General features: G+C 34.7%; 1 pseudogene; it reads left to right on the plus strand.

Moving 5' to 3' along the window:
- The first annotated feature begins 4,934 nt into the window (after window positions 1-4,934).
- On the plus strand, window positions 4,935-17,042 carry LOC110654980 (uncharacterized; annotated as a pseudogene).
- Window positions 17,043-17,082: the final 40 nt, after the last annotated feature.

Consider the following 17,082-nt stretch of genomic DNA (forward strand, 5'->3'; position numbering starts at 1 on the left):
CTAGCCCAAAAGTCGAAATGGGCTAAAAACTTCCCGAGCAAAAATTGGACAAACCGCTCAATGGATTTCGGCGTTCTTGGTGTCTATGGAAAGCTCTCGCTGAGTAGATGATTTTAGACACAAGACCCAGTCCAATTGGTGGCCGGATCGGCCGGATTTTGGCCGGGGAAGCCGAAACACCGCGCGAGGAGGGAATTGCGCGGTTTCCATTGTTTAGCGGCGGTGGCCGGGAGGTCGGGTGGCGCTGGCCGATCAGGCGGCAGGGGAGGTGGTGGCCAGGGGCGAGCGGAGAGAGAAAAGAGAGAGAGAAGGGGAGGAGGTCGACGCGCGCGGGGAAGGAAAGAAGAAGAAGGAAAAGGCCGGTCCGATTCAACAGGTCCGATCCGGTCCGGTTCGATTCGGCCGGTCCGATTCAAGATACAAAATTTTGAATTTTTACTCTGCCTCGGGACCGAAAACGAGGTCCAAAAATTCCGAAAAAATTCCAGAAAACTCAGAAAAATACGTAGACTCCAAATATATTTTTAGTTTTGCCACGTGGTCTTTAAATTAATTTTTAAAAATCATCAAAGTTTATATTTTCGGAAAATCGAACCCGATTTTTTAAAATCCGAAAAATCTCAAAAAAATTCCTAAAATTTAAATAAAATTAAAATACCAAAAATGCTTATAAATTTAAAATTTTTGGGGTGTTACAATAAGCTAGAGTTAAATTAAAATTCTATATGGATGGCTTACTCAACCAATCCACATGCTTACATCAAAAATATCAAATTTTGGATTAATAATTATTTTCAAATTAAAGATTAATTAAATTAATTTTTTTATAATTAATTTAACTAGTTTTATTTCACTCATTTAATTAATTAAATACTTGAAGATAAATTAATAGATAAGTGTGGGTGATTATGAGATAAATATCAAAGTTAGCAGATAATAGGTAAATGTAGTTGTTGGCAATTAGAAGAAGTTAAAAGAGGTCACCATGTAGTGGGCAGTTAACTTCCACTATCTACAGAATGTGAAGGTAGATCTTTTAGACTTTTTCATGTACTTGTAAGCAGAGTTATAACTTATAAATATTATATGAGCAGCAATGTTTACAGCCTCACTCAATCAACCAATCAAACCAGGCTCCAGCAATCAATCTATCCTTTTTTTTTATCCGCATTTATTTTTCAACTATTGTGTTTAATTCCCAAAAGCCTTATATTCATCGTTTAACCAATCAAATCAGCCTTTTTCATTCAATGAATTGTAAGATTAACAAAGCTACATATAGTAGAGAAATTCCTATTATTGTTTGATTTTAGAAATTAGCAGTGCATTCTAGATGATGTTGATATACTCAATATCTGGTACGCTTGCAAATCACAAGTTGTTAATATACTCAATATCTACACATGGTTTTTATCGATTTGAAGAAAGCTTATGATAGTGTTCCAAGAGATATCTTATAGAGAGTGTTAGAACAAAAGAAGGTATCTATTAGGTACATACAAGTGTTGAAAGATATGTATGAAGGAGCAACTACTAGTGTGCGTATAGTGAGAGGGGACACGAGATTTTCCTATCTCAGTTGGATTACACCAAGGTTCAGCTGTAAGCCCTTACCTTTTTAAATTAGTTTTAGATGAATTGAAGAAACATATACAAGAGAGTATCCCTTGGTGTATAATATTTGTGGATGATATAGTTCTGATAGATGAGATGTAAGAAGGAGTTAATAAAAAGTTAGAGCTTTGGAGAAGTACTCTAGAGTCAAAAGGCTTTAAGTTAAGTAAAACGAAGACAGAATACATGCATTGCAAGTTCAATGAAAGCCGAACTAGTGATAGGAATAGGGAAGGAGTTAGTTTGGATGGAGTGGTACTGTTCCAAAGTAATCACTTTAAATATCTCGGCTCAGTCTTTCAAATAGATGGGGGATGCGAGGAGGATGTTAGTCATAGGATTAAAACTGAATGGTTGAAGTGGAGATGTGCCACGAGAGTTTTATGTGAACGTAAAATTCTCAATAAGTTGAAAGAAAAATTTTACCGTACAGCCATACGACCGGCTACGTTATATGGTAGTAAGTATTGGGTACTGAAGGAGTCGTATGTGTCTAAAATAAGAGTTGCGGTGATGAGAATGTTAAGGTAGATGAGTGACCATACTAGACTAGATAAAGTCCATAATAAGAGTATTAGAGAAAAGGTAGGAGTGGTGCCAATTGATGATAAGTTGAGAGAAGGGAGATTGAGGTGGTTTGGTCATGTGAAGCGTAAACATACGGAGGCTCCAATTAGACAAGTAGAGCACATTAAGTTAGAGGATAGAAAGAAAAAAAGGGGTAGACCTAAACTGACTAGTACAACATGACCTATAAGAATTATATATTTCTGAGGATTTAACTCAAAATCGTTTATAGTGGAGAAAGATTATCCATATAGTCGACTACAAATTTTTGAGATAAAGGCTAAGTTGAGTTGAGTTTTAAAAAAATTATTATTTATAATCAAAATAAAAAATTCAAAAACCCAATCAACAATCCTGTCCTCTGGCTTTCGATCTCGCTCTCCTCTATCCCTCCAACAGAAAATGAAATGCTTACAAGCAAATCAAAGGCAAACTGCAATCAATTAATCACAAGAAAAAACAAAAAAAAAATGGTGGAAATGAAGCATGCGACAAAAAATTTTGGTTACTGCCATTTCCCAATCTCGTCTCCACCTGACTGAATCGTCTTCCAAGTGCCAATTTCCAACCATGACCAACAACCTTTGCTTTTTCTTTTTATTATTAATCACTATGAAATATCAGATAGATATATATTCATTACCAAGTATCTGTCTAACTCTTAAATGCTAATCCAACAGAATTTCATTCCTTGCAAAGGCCAAATCACACAAGAAACAACAATATTGTTTCTTGCTATGTCAACTACTCATCTTTTTACCTTGCCAAGCTCAAAAGCCTCTAGTCCAATCTCCAAACCATAATCAACCTAGAAGATTTTAGCTCTACTCTGGTAATCATTTTGGCTTTTTTCAACTTGCTATTTGCTTTGGTCAAGTAGCTTTCTTCCCTCGCTTTTGAATGAAATCAGCAGTAAGAGTATATAAGTTGTGATGTGACCCATATTTATCCTGCTCAAACGAATGATTATCCCTCTCCTTTCTGGAATTGAGAAAGAAAATGGAGGCAGAGGAAAGTGAGACACAAAGGGGAAGAGAGGGAAGAGGGGAGAATTTTTTTTTTTTTTTTTTTCTATATCAGCATTATTATATTACAAAAATTACTTCCACTCTCTTACATTTGCGTGTGTTTCACAAGCCTTCTATATGTCAGATGCTGGGCTTAAGTGACCTTAAGTAGAAAGTTTTGAATTTATTTAGACCAAAAATTAAATTTGGCTTATTTGAATTTTGATATAAAGTTGAGGGATTTATTTGAACATTTCTCTAATTTTTTTTAAGGAAATATTGAGTTTTTTAATTAATGGTTTTTGAGTGGGTTTATCGAATTGAGATAGTTTCTTGTTCTTTCTTGTAGGGTTATTGATTTTCTAAATTTAGATTTTTTTAAAAAAAATTAAAATTTTAAAATATACAAATAATTTTATTATTTAAAGATTAGAAAAATTATTTTTTTTCTACCATATTATCTTAATTTGCTTCTTCACGTTAGTTATAGAGAGTGAATCCACGGGTTATGTTGATTAAGATTTCGGGTGTTAATTGTTCAAGGATTAAATGGATAAAAATAAAGTGAAGGCTAAAATGACTTATTCAGTTCGGCCAATCAAAAAGATTCACTATTATGCACTCTTCTTTTTTTTTTTTTTTAATTTTTTTTTAAGCGATTTCATTGCAAGCCTAAGAAGGCAAAGAAGCTGAAACAAAAGCCACTTGGGCTATAGGGTTGCATAGGAATGAGACACCAACCAATGCTACCCAAAAGAAATTACATAAAGTCAAGATAGAAGGCAAGTACATCATTGACAGTTCCTTGAATGACCTGAGGAGCAACTGCTCCATTGCTGCTGTTGATAAGAATTTAAGCGTCTCCCTCAGTCACAACTCTATTGAACCCTCTACTTTTGACCATCAGAATTGCTTATCGGCAGGCTAGGCTTTCTAGGACAAGGGGGTCGATAATTCCATGAATTCTTTTGCCCATCCACGCAACTGGGTTACCATTGCTATCTCTATCAATATTTCCGGACAGCACCCAATATTCACTAAACACTTGCAGAGATCGTTATGTGGTTCTTTATGTATACTTAAAAATGCAAGCTGATCACGTTTTCTGCTTCGTCAGTAGAGTAAGAAGTTACTCTGATCACATTCTTTTATTATAAGAGGGGATTAAAAAAAAGTCCACTTAAATTATGATCTAACGAGGGTAACAAGCTCAAGAAAAAGTGAACAAACATAATAATTCAAAGGGAATAACAAAACTATCATAGAAATTATTTTTTCTATAACTATGAGAAATCTGAATTACCTAGTTTATCCAAATGAATCATTTAAAAGGCAAAACTCATGAACAAATACTGTTTGGTGGATAATCATTTCAACAGCCATAACCATTATACTAAAATTACCACACTCCATCAAAATGTAATTGTGAGAAAAATTTTTATTTATATTCCATCAAAATATGATGTGAGGAAAATTCTTATTTATATTTAATCTATTATATACTTTTTTTTCCCAAGACTATAAACTTAAATTGATTAACATAATTATTAATTTTAAATCCAAAATGCCCCGTAGTCTAACCCTCTACATAGGTAGGTATGAACAGTAGAGAACGGAGAATTGCAGGTAAAATATTAAAGATTGAATAGATGGATTTCACTCTAAATTAAAATTAAAATATCCTATTATTATACAACTCTACATACCGTCAATTTTACCCAACATCAAACAAAATTTACCCAACATTAAACAAGTTTATCTTTTTTATTTATTTTTTTATTTTAAATTCCTTGAATTGAGCAAAGCAAAGGAAAAAAAAAGTTCATAAGAGAGAGAAAACAATAGAAAGAAGAAGAAAAGCTGTTGCAGCTATTGCCTCTTGCCCTCTGTCTCCGTCTTCCAGTACCCAGTTTCCGACGATGCCCATTAGCTAGTCAAGTAAGTAAGGGTAGGTGAAAACCTCATCTTTTTTGTTTGCCCGTTGACTACTTTCTTCTTTGGTTTACGTCTGTTATTCTTCTCCCTCTTATTCTTTTCTTTATCTGCATTGCGGTTGACTAGAAATTAAGTTGTTATTCTTAGTTCTTAAAGGACACCCATTTCTTTAAAGTTTTTCTCCACCCTTCCCAACACATTGAGCTTTTGTTTTTGAGAATTACTCGTGAGCCAAACATCAATCTTTCGTTCATCATGTGGTGCTCAGAAGTTTTGTAGTTTTGAGATCTGAAATTTAGTTGGCTTTGATCTTTTGAAAATGTACATTTATTTATGCTGATATTTATATAGCTATAAAGTATATTTATTTTAGCGAGCAGTAATTAGTCATGCTCTCTCTTGCTTTTATTTTTACCCCGGGGGTGGGGTCTATGGATTTCTTTAAGAAACGAAGGTGGAAGTTGAAGGCTAGCGTCTTCAGTTGAACTGAATTTTCAATTTCCAAAATTGTGAGCTGTTAGAACTCCAAACACAAAGGCAGAAACTCTCCCCCACACTCGTGGACGGACTTCTTGGTTGCTTTCTGTTCCTGACATTCTTTGACCTACATTTTTATGTAAAGGAAATCCAGATTTATATTCATCTCCATTATCATTACCACAAAAACAGTTACAAATGGTAGAGTAGAGAAGTAAATGGTGGTTGAGCATTCTCAGTGGCTCTGCTCTTCTTTCTCTTTGGTTTCTATTGAGAGGAAGATACTTCAGATGCCCTATCAGAAGCAACACTCTAGGATATGATTGATCAATTCATCAATTTTGTCATCCGCCCTCCCAGGTTTCATTTTGTTCGTGCATTGTGAATATGTATCCTTAAAGCCGCTGCTGTAATCTAATGCTTCTATCTACCATTTTTGTGCTGGAAATATAGGGCCAATTATAACCCAGATCAGTATTTATGGGAGAAGGATTTCACTCTTGCTGGCAGAGCATACAAGAGACAAGACTTGAAGGCAAGTATGGACATCAATTCACACTAGCACTCTTTACTTGCTGGATTCCCCTTTTATTACAATGTATGCACACCTTTGTGCCAATTTTGAAGCCTGCTGTTTTATCTTCTTTCATTATTTGCAGCTAACAAATGCAAGGGGTCATACCTTGCAGTGTAGCCATTATGTGCCATCACCTTTCCCTGAAGACACTCCTCTTCCTTGTGTTATAAACTGCCATGGAAACAGGAAGGCAATGGTCATTGAGAAAATTTCTTTCATTGGGATATTTCCATGTGGTTTTGCATATATAATTATAAAGTGAGAAACATTTGCCTTAGTTTTTGTATATTAAGATCATGAATTTGCATTCAACCTTTTTAAAAAGACTTTTGAATTGTTGTCAAAAAGTGCTTAATATAATAAAGTTGGAAACTTACTCTACTTCCATCATGCACAATAATGCAGTGGATGCAGGGCAGATGCTAATGAGGCTGCAGTAATTCTTCTACCATCAAATATTACTGTTTTTGCTCTTGATTTTTCGGGTTCTGGCTTATCTGATGGTGAATATGTCAGCCTTGGTTGGCATGAGGTATTTCCTTTCTTTACTAATTTTCTATTACTATAGTCTCTTTCTTTTCTCAGTTCTTTTTGTTTGTCTAACAGAGAGATGACCTCAAGGTTGTGGTTTCATATCTGAGAAGCAATCAACAAATATTACGCATAGGCCTCTGGGGACGATGAATGGGTGCAGTAACTTGGTACTTTGTTACTTCATTTCTTACTTGTTTCTGTGTCATCTTATCCTGGAGTTCTTCAAGGTATTATGCTTCTTAAATAGGTGAAATGTGACGCAGCCTTCTTTATGGAGCAGAGGATCCATCCATAGCTGGAATGGTGTTGGACAGCGCCTTTGCAAATTTATTCGATCTAATGATGGAACTTGTAGATGTGTATAAAATTCGGCTTCCAAAATTTATAGTATGCATCTCTCTCTATATCTCTTTCTTTCTCTTTGTTCCCTTAAATCCATAGAAAGTAGGGCTGTGCACGGTTCTTGAGGGAATCGAACCGAACAGAAGAACCATACCAAAATGACAGGAACCGTACTGAACCGAATTTATTTTGATACTTTGGTTCGGTTTAGGTTCTTCACTAAGAACTGAATCCAAACCGTACCGAATTGAAAACCAAATTTATATATATGTTTTTCTATGTTTTTTTTAAGATATATTATATACTTTCAATATAATTATATATATTTATGTATGTATATATAATTATAAACTAAATATAACTTAATATTACATTTCATTTTTCTATATTTTCTTAATAATTTTAGTTATAAATAAATTAAATTACCTTATCATTCTTAATTATATAATATATTTAATCCTAAATTATATATGCACCTTAAAATTAAAGATTATATAATTTAGGTATAGTTAAAAGATATATTATATGATATATTATGTATTAATAATTCAATTCAAAACTTAAATGCTAATTTAAGTATGACTTTTTAAGGAAATAATTACATAAAATTATTTTAAGAACCGAGAACCGAACTGGAATCATACCGAACCGAACCGGAACTGAAGAACCTAGAACTCTACCGAACTGAAACCGAAACATGCAGAATCGAACTAGAGCCGTACCAAAATTTTAAAATTCTAGTTCAGTTTCGGTTCCTAAGCAAATTTCGATCTGAACTGGAACTGAACACCCCTAATAGAAAGCATTGTAGATATGTGCTTATTGTTATGGCAAGCCAATATTTATATTTAGTTTTATTCCTAATTAGTGTAGGATTTATGGACACAGATGGCATTAAAGATTAGAAAAGTAGCTAGAAAAGTACTTGGAGAGTCTAGAGGACATGAACCACCCTCAAAAGAGAGATGGGTGGTGGAATAAGGAAGTACAAAAGGCAGTGAAGAGAAAGAGGGAATGGTATAAGAAATTACCTAAGTGTGATAATAATGAGGTATATGAACAGTACAAGATAACAAAGAAAGAGGCAAAAAAGGTAGTTAGTCAAGCAAGAGCGCAGACCTTTGAAAAGTTGTATAAGAAACTTGGAACTAAAGAAAGGAGAAAGATATTTATAGATTAGCAAGGAGGAGAGAAAAGAAATGTCAAGATCTCAATCAAGTTAGGTGCATTAAGGATATAGAAGGAAAAGTGTTGATGAAAGATGAGGACATTAAAGAAAGATGGAAAAATTATTTTGATGATCTTTTTAATAATAGTAAAAATGGTAATAGCGTGAATATAGACTACAGAACAATAGAAAAGAATGTGAATTATACTAGAAGGATTAGATCTTTAGAAGTACATGAAGCACTTAAGAGAATGAAAGTAGGTAAAGCCTGTAGACCTGATGAAATACCAATTGAAGTGTGGAAGTGTTTGGGAGATATGGGAGTAGTATGGTTAACTAAATTATTTAATAAGATTCTAAACTCAAAGAAAATGCTTGATGAATGGAGGGTATTTTAGTACCCATTTTTAAAAATAAGGGAGACATACAGAGTTGTTCAAACTATAGGGGAATTAAACTCATGAGCCATACTATGAAGCTGTGGGAGAGAGTTGTAGAACATCGACTACGTCGTGATACTTCTATCTCTCCCAATCAATTTGGCTTCATGCTCGGTCGTTCAACTATGGAAGCGATCTTTATCATTAGAAGCATGATGGAGAAATATAAAGATATGAAGAAAGATCTACATATGGTTTTTATCGATTTGGAGAAGGCTTATGATAGTGTTCCAAGAGATGTCTTATGGAATGTGTTAGAACAAAAGAGGGTATCTATTAGGTACATACAAGTGTTGAAAGATATGTATGAAGAAGCAATTACTATTATGCGCACAGTGGAAGGGGACACAAGAGATTTTCTTATCTCAATTGGATTACACCAAGGTTCAGCTGTGAGTCCTTACCTTTTGACATTAGTTTTAGATGAATTGACGAAACATATACATGAGAGTATCCCTTGGTGCATGATGTTTACGGATGATATAGTTCTGGTAGACGAGACGCGAGAATGAGTCAATAGAAAGCTAGAGCTTTGGAGAAGTACTCTAGAGTTAAAGGGCTTTAAGTTAAGTAGAACAAAGACAGAATACATGCATTGCAAGTTCAGTGAAGGCCGAACTGGTGATAGGAAAGGACTTAGTTTGGATGGAGTGGTACTGTCCCAAAGTAATTACTTTAAATATCTCGGCTCAGTCCTTCAAGTAGATGGGGGATGTGAGGAGGATGTTAGTCATAGGATTAAAGCCAAATGGTTGAAGTGGAGACGTGCTACGGGAGTTTTATGTGATCGCAAGATTCTTAATAAGTTGAAAGGAAAATTTTATCATATGGCCATACGACCGACCATTTTATATGATAATGAGTGTTGGGCACTGAAGGAGTCGTATGTGTCAAAGATAACAGTTGCGAAGATGAGAATGTTAATGTGGATGAGTGGCCATACTAGACTAAATAAAGTCTGTAACGAGAGTATTAGAGAAAAGGTAGGAGTGGTGCAAATTGAGGATAAGTTGAGAAAAGGAAGATTGAGGTGGTTTGGTCATGTGAAGCGTAGACATATGAAGGCTCCAGTTAGACAAGTAGAGCACATTAGGTTAGATGATAGAAAAAAAAGAAGGGGTATATCTAAACTGACCTGGAGGAGAGTAGTACAACATGACCTAGAAGCATTACACATTTCTGAGGATGTAACCCAATATCGTTTAGAGTGGAGAAAGAGAATCCATATAGCTGACCCCAAATTTTTGGGATAAAGGCTTGGTTGAGTTGAGTTGAGTTGAGTTGAGTTGAGTTGAGTAGTGTAGGATTTATATTCCTAATTAAGTGCAGTAATTATATGATATTTTTATATAAATATGTAAAGTTCTATTTTATAGATTTAATGAGAATGATAAAGATGTATTTTCTTTGTTCTTTCCTTCTCTTCTTTTTCTTCCCTTTCTTTCTTTTTATTCTTTTATTTTTAAATCTTAACACTTATAATGGTTGGGAGTTGAGGCAACTTCTGCTTATAAAGCTAAGCAATAATTTGAGTAGCAAGTAGGAATGCCTTTCATAGACCATTTTCTTTATTTATTTCCCCTTTGAGCTTTTAGATACTTCTGCAATTTATTGATGCCTTCACTAATTATCTTTATGTCCTTTTCTGTTTGATAGTAATGACTTGCATTTTCAATAAACAATCTAAAATCTTAAGTTAATTTACTGTAGACATACAGCATGCTATTTATGTAACCATGTATCTTTTTAGGTTTTAACTTTTGAAGATTTATGTTGTGTTATGTTTATCAGTGTCTTAAACATAGTTGCATGTTTTGAAAATTCCCATGGAATGGTCTCTGAAAATTTGTTGTATATCTGTTTCTAGTCACGTAATAGTTAAACATACATAGATAATCTTTAAATACGAGGTAGGTTAATGTTTTGAGAACCATGTTTTGGAATTTTTATGCTTATAAAGTCTAGTTTACACAATGGGAATCCTTTTGCCTTCACTTGCAATCAGGTTAAGGTGGCAGTACAGTGCATGCGACGAGTAATTCAAAAGAAAGCAAAATTTGATATTATGGATCTTGCTAAAGGTTGGTCACTGCCTTTTAGAGTGTAAATAAACTGCTTTTGTTTGAGAAGTGATACTCATTGTATATGTTATTTATAATTATGCTGAGCTGTTGAACTTGAACTGAATATTTACTTTTGTTTTTATTTGGTCAAATGATTAAAAGTCACAACCTTTCCAAATTATCAATTCTAGACAATGTTTTTAATTTTATCAATTTTGTTTGCAACCTTTATGATTGTGTCAGTAGAAACCCTAATTCAAGGGTTTCTACCTCTCGGCAGAAGAAGAAAGAGAGAATTAGGGAGAAAGAGAAAGAGATTGAGTAGAGGAGAGAATTTAGAGAGAAGAAGAAGATCAATTTCTTTATTCGATTTAGAATGAGAAAGTGAGGACAAATTCTATTGTTCCACAATAAAGTAGTTTTTATCAATTTGAATTGGATTGCTAAATTGAAACAAATTCTAATGGTTGTGACTTTTTTTTTATATAAAAAAAGAGAAAATCTTTAAACACGATCGTTTCATTGCTTTGAACAACATGTTAATGTTCATTGATGCTGGCAGGTTGCACCCAAAACATTTATTCCTGCTTTATTTGGACATGCTAGTGAGGACAAATTCATTCAGTCCCACCTCTCTGACCTCATCTTTATGTCATATGCAGTAATATATCATTCCAAAGATCTTACATGTCCTTTTAAAATATTTGCTCACTTCTGAAAAATTAACCACATTTCTGCTTCTGTGCAGGGGGACAAAAATATGATAAAGTTTGATGGTGATCAAAACTCCTCTCGACCACAGTTTTATTATGACTCAGTTTCCATTTTCTTCTTCATTGTCCTTTACCCATGTCATAGTTCTGCCTCTTCAAGTAAGCTTGACAAATATTACAATTTGGGCGATTTGAAGGCTGGCGGTGGCATAGATGAGGTGATCTCCATTTTTATACAGTGCTTTTTGAGGAAGATTAGAATATGAACACTGTAAATTCAGCTGATGATTTAGTCATTAGTACTTAACAAGTCCAACGCTTTTTGCATCCTCTTACTGTGTTTTGTTCACTGGTCTTTCTTATCATCTCTGTGCTTATAATTCTGGGCAATCCATTTCAACTCTGTAGCCATAAGATGCTCAATACCCAGAGTAGATGATGGATAGTTATAGTTTACTTGGTTAATTTCATGGCATGTTAAAAATATCTCTATTTCTATTCCTATGACGGCTAGTTGGGTGTTTGAGATATCCCCAGCTATGTATGAGACACTCATTTTTATGAAATTTGTATATTGTTTCTTAGTGGTTGGGCAATCAAGGTTTTGTTGTTTGCGATTCTTTTGATGATTTTTATATGCTTAATATATATGTGATCTGCGCATTTTATTGTTGCGTTGTAATGGTGTTTGAAATCAAATGTCAAAGCGCATGTTATTCTTTCAGTTAGTGATATAAGAAGAGTTGGTGGCTGTAATCTTAAAGAAGAAAGTAAGCTTATGGATCTCTTTTTATTGGGAAACTGTAAGCCAACCTAACAAGGCATGTATAAGAAAGAAGCTTTTATTCCTTTTAATCAAAGGCTAAGAAAATACTAGATTATGTAAATATTTGTAGAAATTGACTATTCCTTTCCTATTAAATTAGCAATAATAGATGGGAAAATTTTTAACGAGTTCAAAATAATTATAATTTTTCCTTAATAGCAAACTAATCAAAACTCTTAGAAAAATTCAAAAGAAAAATAAAAATAAAAAGGGAACACTTTTTGAACTAAGAATTAATGAAAATAGCAATCAAAATTTCATTTTTCTTAGCTCCCTGTGATTGGTAATGAATCATTTTATCGCTTCTACTATCATCTGAAATGCCTATGAGTTTTAATGTCAGCAGTGCATTACAGAGAAGAAGGGGTTGATAGTACAATTTGCTCTTCTATATTGGCACAATGCAGAAACTACATGTCCTTTATTGAAAATTTTTTAGCCAGGGACTAATAAAGCTTTAGCCTCCTTTTTCCCTAGAGCCTCTTATGTGAGATAATCACAGGCCTCTGCTCGGCATGTGCTGATGCTGCAAGTTCATCTTCTGCAACTACTAGCATTCCAACAACAAAACCCGTTAGTGAACTTCTTTCTGAAATCATGCCAATTACTAGTATATTAGCGGTATGTACCTTTTCTTCTTCCATCAATTATGATTTCCCTATTTTTTATGTTTTCGAAAAAAATAAATATTAGTGTTGTTATGCTGATAATGTAGGACAATGAAAGTGATAGGCTTAGCAGTGACAAACCATCTAAGTTGCAGGTGATTTTAATTAGTTTGATCATAATTTGATCATAATCATTCCACATGAAAAAGTTGTTTGGTCTGTCTTGTAATTAAAAACTAACATAAATGAATATAACAGCAGCTTTTTGGCCTCTGCCTCATAGAATCTCTCATTCCCTTTTAAGGCAAGGAGTTGCACACTTGCAGCTTTTGGCCTTGAATTTGTTGCCATTGATCTAGTTTTGTTTTAAGTTGCTGTGGTTGCAATGAAGCAGTTGGGGGTTATGTGATTATGGAGATGCAGGTATGTGCCGTGTGTGGCTGCAAAATGAGAGTGATGTAAAGAAGGAAAAGAGAGAAATAGGGAGAGTTTTTTAGAAAGGAATTTTAAGCTTCATTTTTTTAACTATTGCAACTCTGTTTTTTTTCCCCCTTTTTAATGTTTCAACTTTCAACTAATTAATACTGCCACATGCAGATTTTGTAACGCATGACAATGTTCTAAGATTGAAATGGTTTTCATGGTTGACTGTGAATTTTTCAAAATGTTGTTGTAAGACATGAAGAATGTTATATTCACGAGTCAAGGATTGAGTCATGGGGCGATAAACTACGAAGTTTTCTTCAGAACCTGCAGCCTTTCTCTTTTTGCGGTTTCTCCCTCTTGATGGACCTATGGTGACAAAAAATAGGACTCGTCGGAGGGAGCCCAAAACCTCAAGACTCATTAAGAGAGAGTATCAAACCTCACAGAACAATTGAGATAATTTTGCTTGATATTTTATTCATAATCTGATATCCTTATAAAGAGATTATTATATGATTTCATATGGAATTCTCTATTATTGGAAATCAACATTTAAGGTCATAATATAAGATAATGACGATTAGAGTAATATCTTAATTAGTATATTTATTTCTGCTAATTAGTTGCTGCTACTGAATCCACTCTTGATGCTAATTTATTTATTGCCATTTTTATCACCATTGATTGAATTCTCTTGTGGATCAAGTCTTGCCCATAAATATGCATCCATAACATCACTCCTTTCTTGGAGAAAGAACTTGTCGTCAAGCTCAACAGTAGGATAAGACTATGAATCACTCATAGTCCCTTTGCCTCGTTGCTTCCTCTGAATCATCTATCTCCAACCAAAACAATTTCTTACATTGATGCCTGGAGGAATATGGTTCATCATAATTATAGCACATACCCTTTGCTCTTTGTTCAACCATCTCTGAATGACTCAATCTTTTAATAAAGGGAGACGAAACACTTCCTAAACTGAAATTCTGTAATGTGCTAGTAGCCTTGGTTATAGACAGAATTGATGAAGTAGGTGTTGTTCTTGTATTGGACTATGAATTTATCCAATTTTCTTCTAGTTGTTTTCTTTCAAAGGCTCTTGCCAGGTTCATAGTTGCCACCAAACTCGTAGGATTTTGCATCTCTATATCGATTCGGATTGAATCTGTCAGGCCTGCAGTAAACAAATCAACTTGCTGATCTACTCGAACTGTTGTTGCTCGAGCTAGGAGGCTCTAGAACTGACGTTGGTATTCTTCCACCGTCCCTGTCTATTTTAGATTAGCTAAATCGCCCAAAGGATTGCTACTGAGTAGAGGTCCGAATCTCAAATTGCAATATTCTTTGAACGCGTTCCACGATAGTCGAGGTTCTTCTTGTTCTAATCTATAGAATCAGAGTTGTGCCTCTCTCGTCATATGGAATGCTGCAAGGTTCACCTTATCTATTTCTGATGTCTTCTGATTAAGAAAAAATTGCTCACAACGATGGAGCCAGATGAGCGGATCATCTAAACCATCATAAGTTGGAAAGTCCAACTTGGCATACCTCGACACCATGCCTCTAATCTGTCGTGGCTCCGTTCTTTCTTCCAGCCTTGTAGCAGTATTCAAATGTGAGGAACTGCTACTGATTCCAGTTTCCATTCCCTTTCCATTGGTTCCGCCCATGACTGACATGAATTCTTTTAGTTGCTGAGTTAAATCTTGAACCTACGCCTGTACTTGGGCAACTCTTGCTGCATTCTGTTCTGACATCTCGCGGATAAGGGCTCGCAGTTCATTGGAATCCCCTATGTTTGGCTCTGATACCAATTTGTTATATTCACCAGTCAAGGATCGAGTTGCGGGCGATGAACTATGAAGTCTTCTTCAGAACCTGCAACCTTTCCCTTTTTGCGGTTTCTCCCTCTTGATGGACCTATGGTGACAGAAAAGTAGGACTCGTTGGAGGGAGTCCAAAACCTCAAGACTCGTTAAGAGAGTCTCAAACCTCACAGATAATTTTGCTTGATATTTTATTCATAATCTGATCTGCTTATAAAGAGATTATTACATGATTTCACATGAAATTTTCTATTATTGGAAATCAACATTTAAGATAATAATGTATGATAATGACAATTAGAGTAATATCTTAATTAGGATATTTATTTCTGCTAATTAGTTGCTGCTGCTGAATCCACTTTTGATGCTAATTTATTTATTGTCATTCTTATCACCATTGATTGGATTCTCTTGTGGATCAAGTCATACCCACAAATATGCATCCATAACAAAGAATCCCTAACTTTTATCATGCAAAGAAAGATAAATGAAAGAAAAGGGGCATGATATGGATAAACGAGGTCTAGAACCCTTTTTAAGTTGTATACTCTAGCAATTTTTAACCTAATACCCAGCATACTGAAATTGAAATCAAGGGCAATTTTCCATCTCAATTTTTCAAAAATACATCGCCTGTTTGACATTAAGTTAGAAACTATTTATGCAACACATCAAACGGTACAAGTAAGGTGGTTTTAGTTAAAGCACCCAAGGGGTGGTTTTGCTAAAATTAGTTGTAAACACAATTCCAAATAGATGATTAATATGTTATTAGCCATGTTTTTGGAATTGGGCTTCAGAAAATCCAACAGCAATGTGGACTGCCCTCTATGCATGGAGATTTTGTTGATGCTTTGTTAAATCTATATAAAGCTAAGCAACTTGCATGATCAGAAATCTTTTTTCAATGCACTTCCCACCCTATACTCTTAGCAGTTCTTGGATTTGCAAGATTATCTACACCAAGTTGAACAGCAAGTTATACTTTTTGCTACTACGTTTAATGGAGTATTGGATTTATGGCTCTACAGGGTAAGCCAAGTGGCCAGATTGAGGAATGTTGTTCATATACCAGCTCAAATAGAGAAAGTTGGGGAAGATGCTCTTCCCTCGGAGGTAGCGATGAAGAATCATCTGTTAAATGCGAAGCCACTGACAGCAGCCATGAGGTCTGTCTATCTCATTCACATCTTTTTATGTGCTCATTTGTGTTGCGCTGTAGATTGGTTCAAGAGCATACTGAAACTTGTATATGAGTACCTTTTTTTTTTTTGTCATACGCCTTTTTCATGTTTTTTATATTGTCTAAATTTATTTTGGAAGAAAGAATAATTATAATACTTAGATAGTTCTTAGCAGAGGCATGACTGGATGAGGAAGCATTAGCTATATTAATGAATGGCATATAATGGCTCTGCCATTTTAGCCTTTTGTGGAGGTTAAGATAGCCTTTTGTTGATAAAGTGTTACATGCAGGGTGTTTGGGTGATCTTGCTAAAGAAACCAAGGCCAGAAGAAATTCGCTACAATTCATGCCTCTTACTAATCTGTGTCATATTTAATCTCGATAAGTCAGTGATCATTTGTTTTTCTTTTCGAATCTAGATGACTCAAAAGGCTTTGGCAACACCACTAAGGAGCATGCAACAAGCCCCAAACTCATCAGAGGAAGAAAAGAACAAGAAGAATAAAGCTCTAACAGTTCCGAAGAAGCTCAAGAGTGAGAAATTTGAAAGGCTAGAGGCCTTTAGTAAGCAGCTGCGCCGTTGCTTTCTAAAGCGAGTAAACCATCAAAGACATTGTTCTTCATGACTGCTGTTGTACCAACATGTTTATAGTTGTAACTGTGTCAGGTTAACTTTAAATGTCATACCTTATACCCTCTGCACGAAGTTAATAGGTATTGATTCTCTTTCCGATTTCTGGGTGCATTGTGCCCAAGCTTCTTCTTGACGGTAC

This window comes from Hevea brasiliensis, chromosome 3, assembly GCF_030052815.1.
Source record: "Hevea brasiliensis isolate MT/VB/25A 57/8 chromosome 3, ASM3005281v1, whole genome shotgun sequence".
NCBI lineage: Eukaryota > Viridiplantae > Streptophyta > Magnoliopsida > Malpighiales > Euphorbiaceae > Hevea > Hevea brasiliensis.